The sequence below is a fragment of the Penaeus japonicus genome, unplaced genomic scaffold (genome assembly GCF_977035675.1).
Source record: "Penaeus japonicus unplaced genomic scaffold, GWHDUDI00000001_assembly GWHDUDI00000011, whole genome shotgun sequence".
NCBI classification, from domain to species: Eukaryota; Metazoa; Arthropoda; class Malacostraca; order Decapoda; family Penaeidae; genus Penaeus; species Penaeus japonicus.
Window position 1 is genome coordinate 30,990,266 of NW_028234413.1, and position 5,000 is coordinate 30,995,265.

The 5,000-nt window shown below is 42.3% G+C and overlaps 1 protein-coding gene across 1 annotated transcript in view; it reads left to right on the top strand.

Moving 5' to 3' along the window:
* LOC122267792 (uncharacterized) overlaps nucleotides 1–5,000 on the top strand; it is a 54,731-nt gene that overhangs the window by 39,024 nt on the left and 10,707 nt on the right. The gene's annotated exons all lie outside the window — the stretch shown is intronic.

The following is a 5,000-nucleotide window of genomic DNA, read 5'->3' on the forward strand; positions in this document are numbered from 1 at the left end:
ATGTGTGTGTGTGTGTGTGAGAGAGAGAGAGAGAGAGAGAGAGAGAGAGAGAGAGAGAGAGAGAGAGAGAGAGAGTGAATGAGTGAGTGTCTCTTTGTCTCGGGTTCAATATTTACGTTCACCTATAAAGTTCAAATCGAAGAAGCGGATGGCGTTACCGATATTAATAACTGATGAAAACGATATATAATTGCGATATTATATATATTCAATTGATTTGAGGAAGATTGAGTGAACTAAGAGGGAAAGACACACACACACACACACGCGCGCGCGCGCGCGCGCGTTTATATATGCATACAAATATACATTGCTACATAGATGCATATATATTTATTTAATCTTGATATACTGGGCTGAGCCTGCAGATCCGTTGCAATCGTACTGTTTTAACTCTTTTGTTTGTTTTATACCGTGCCATTGCAGCAGATAAATTTTGCAGATAAAGAGAGACAGACAGACGAACGGAAAGGACGGTGACAGACAGACAGACAGACAGACAGACAGACAGACAGACAGACGGACAGACAAACGAACAAACAGGCAGAATAGAAGGAGAGGACAGACAAATTAATCGAGAAAGTCTGACAAAGGACGACATATACATCACACACACACGCGCACACACACACACCACGCCACACCACACACACATATACATCACACACACACACCACACCACACCACACACACATATACATCACACACACACACACACACACACACACACACACACACACACACACACACACACACATATACATCACACCACACACACACAGAATACAATTCCACTTGTTACACACTGCCCGCCCACTCCTCCCATTGTATGGTGGCTTCGACATAGGCCGGTATGCTGAACATGGCTGTACAACACTTCTCCCGTTTGATCAATATTTGTTTTCGTAAGGGGGGGGGCTATTGTAATTTTCTCGGAAACATTAAAGTCGAAATTACCTCTGGCATCTGAGCGGCCAGGTAGGTCGGCCTCCTGTCACCGCTCGTGTCCAGGCTTAAGTGCTGGGCGTTTGTTTCTGACGCCCTGAGACTGTGGCAGTGAATTTAGACTCTCTCTCTCTCTCTCTCTCTCTCTCTCTCTCTCTCTCTCTCTCTCTCTCTCTCTCTCTCTCTCTCTCTCTCTCTCTCTCTCTCTCTCTCTCTCTCTCTGCTTCTCGCTCTCCCTCCCTTTCTCCCTCACCCTTTCGCGTTCTCCCTTCCCCGTTCCGCCTTTTTTTCTCTCTCTCCCTCTCGTTCTCCCTTCCCCGTCCCTCTCATTCTCTCTCTTTCCCCCTCTCATTCTCCCTCCCTCACTCTCTCCCACACTGTAACAGGCGTCAGACACGACAGAAAACTTTAAGAGTGAAAGGAATGAAAGCGTTCTATTGTGACTCCGCTAAACGAGATTAATTTGCGCTACATTGTCCCATTGTTAGCGGAGGAACATAACTTTATCTTCACTTCCTCTCCCCCACCTTTAGTGACTAGCACCTGCCCTTACTGTTCGGATACTTGAAAGAGAGGGAGGGTAGGAGGGGGAGAGAGAGAGTGAGAGAGTGGAGAGAGGGGAGAGAGAGACAGAGACAGAGAGAGAGTACAAAATAACTGATAAAGTAGATTAATATAGCTGATATGGTTCAAGGTTATGATGCAATTTCATGGTAATTTTGAAATTCGTGTTGGTTATTCAGAAAAAAAATGATTTATTGACTCGGATTTTTTCACAATTATCGCACCGTTTTTCTCATGTATATTAACCAACGATACAGTTAAAGTTCTGTCAGTAAGATTTCTTGAAGCATTCAGATCACAGTAATTTTCCGTAATTGTTTTTCTTTTTCTTCTTTTTTTTGGAAATAGTGTTCGAAATACCCGTAAAATTTTATACTACTATTTTTTTCTCTTTGATAATTCAAGAAATATATCAATGATTAGTCGAACGTCCACTCAGCGTTCGCATGACAAATAATGAGTGAAGCCTGTCAGTGAATTTATTTAATGATTATCCCTTCCCTTAAATTTACGAAATATGGAGAACTAAAACACTGCCCCTTAATTCTTTAGAAAAAATCTTTAACAAATTACGTATGAGTGTGGTGTATATTTACTAAATTTAGCCAATAATACAGTAACCCTTTTTAAGGAGGAGGAAGAGGGGGGGGAGGGGACACACTCTAAACTTTGACCTTTGACCTACCCAGAGGCGATTCAAGTAGCAGCTTTAATCCGGTTTTTACTGCAGTTACGATTGTGTGGAGTCACGTTGGTTTATATTTCTTATGTTATCATTGCGGTATGTTATTTTCGTATGCTTTGTCTTATAGTCTGATGCTCTCCGATGTCCAGATTCATTCTGTTTGGTAAAAATGATGAAGATTCTTATGTTTAGCCGGTAATTTGTCTGATTCTCATTTCCCTTGTCTTAGTTCGTGCCCAGTACCCATTCCCTCCGTCTCAAACACTCTCTTTCACGCTCCTTCTTCTTCTCCTTCCCTCTATTCATCCCCTTTTCACTCCTTCTCCATCTCTTAATTGCTTCCCCCACATCTCTTTGTTTTTACTTCTTTTACCTCTATTTGTCTTCCTTTGTCCCTCCCTTTTATCCTCATTCTGCCTCTTACATTCTCTTTGCTCTCTCTTCTTTTTGCAGGACACATTTTCCCCGCCATGTTTTCCTTCTCCATCTCTCTCACTCTATTCAACTCAACCTTTTTACAATATTTTACTCTTCCCGTTTCCTCCCTTCTTTCTTCTTCTTCCTCCATCCTTCTTTACTCCCCCCCACCCCCACCCCAGCCCCACCCCATGCCTCTCATCCTTTTTTCCAAAATTCAATGACCGTTATTGATAATGTTTCCCGATACTTTACTTTACTTTTTTTTTTTTTACCTAATACAGATTCATGAGGATGTCTCATCTCTTGACTTTCTTCTCTTCTTCATCACCATTGGCGGCGAAACGTCGATATCTCGAAATTATTAAACTGAAAGTCTGATGTTGAACACTTCCTTGCCTGAAATGTTGTGCAACTTTAGCTGCCTGCGTGTGACACTTTCCCACCGACTCTGTACATGCAATACGACATGCTCTCGTTATATGGATGGCCTCAGATACTTTGTTTTTTGATGTGAGTGGGAAATCATGTGATTGGTGCTCATTTCCAATCGCTGACATGCTTTGGTTCCTGAGGCCTTTGATGTCACAATCCTTTACAAATGCTCTTGGTGACTCTCCGATCTGATATCATGGTGCGACGTGTATTATTTTCTTTTTACTTTTTTTTCTCTTTACAAAAATAGATTTAAAGCCAAAAATCCTGGAGAACATGATCTGGTTTATTTTTACGAAGCGATTGTTTCTTTTTTTCTTCTTTTTTTGAAACTCTACTTCGAAGAGGGAGCCGCACAACAAAAAAATCTTCCGACTCCAACGCAGTGAAATTGTTATCCTCTTAAGTGTAAAGACCATTCACGCTCAGTCCTTCCCGCGTCTCCGTCCGTTCAAACACACGAGCGGTTTACCGTGTTCAGTATTCCGAGCCTGGCTTCATCTTCCCTCGCCTTACTGCCAAGGAGCGGAAGGCCCATTGTTGCCTGCCTGGGCTTCCCTTCATTAAATCTCCCCCAGAGACGGGTGTTGCTAACTTTATTGAAGTATTGTAAGCTGACAACCTCATGTGAAATATTCTCAGGGAGTTCGATAAAGTTCAAGTTTTTCAAAATGAGAGAACATCCGCGTTCGAGACCGATACACATCAATCTCTTCTTTTTTTTCCGAAACGAGGAGACGAGAGCCTACCCGCCATTCGTAAAGAAAATATACGAATAACGAAATGCTGTCTCATTCGGGAGAAAAAAAAGACACGGATCACTGTATGATAATGAAAGCAATTTAAAATTATCATCCGTAGTCAGTGCGAATCATTAAACCCTCCTTCAATCTTGTCCTACCTCTTTTCCCGCTTTTCATTTGCTTTTTATTTCATCCATTCCTCTCATTCCGGACTCAACAGTAGAAACTAAAAAAAAGAAAAAAAAGTTGGTGGCAGGAGTAAGTACTTCGAGATAAAGAGGATGTGATGGCGTATTCGGTGCTTTAATGAATTCAGGGAGCGATGCCGGAGCTCCGTAATGCATCATGATGGCAACAATACTCGGGTCTTTGGTGATGGAGCTTTGGGATACGAATGCCATGGTCCGAGGCTGCCGTCCCGCTCTGTCCCTCTGTTTGTTTGTCTCTGTCGCTTTCTCTGCTTTCTTTTCTTCTCTCTGCTCTCTTCTCTTCTCCTCTCTTTTCTTTTTTTTTCTTACATTATTTTATGTTCTATCCCCTTCTACCTTCTCTCTCTCTCTCTCTCTCTCTTTCTCTTTCTCTCTCTCTTTCTCTCTTACTCTCTCTTTCTCTCTTACTCTCTCTCTCTCTCGGTCTGTCTCTCTCTCTCTCTCTCTCTCTCTCTCTCTCTCTCTCTCTCTCTCTCTCTCTCTCTCTTCTCTTCCTCTCTCTCTCCTCTCTCTTCTTCTCTCTCTCTCTCTCTCTCTCTCTCTCTCTCTCTCTCTCTCTCTCTCTCTCTCTCTCTCTCTCTCTCTCTCTCTCTCTCTCTCTCTCTCTCTCTCTCTTTCTCTCTCATTGTCTTCCGCGTTTCACAATGCGTGCAACGTTCCCATGGCATCGAAGCCACTGACTTGGCATTTTCTCTCCCGGAGGCATAACGTGAGAGCGAGAGAGCGAGTTAGCGAAAGGTGATCCTTCAGGCATTCGCTCATTTATTTTCATTTCTTTTTCAATGGTATTGAGTGTGACTGAAAGCTTGTATTAATCCGTGGTTTTGTTTTCGGAAAGATTATATGGCATATTGGATTGTTTCGTGTATTGTGTGTGTGTGCTTTCATAGGTATATGCAATTAGGTTTTGTCTTCTGTTTTGTTGTGGTCGCGGGGTTATGTATACATTATTTTTCTAGATGCAGTGCAGATGTAATTCACCTCATTTAATTTCTAATTCAA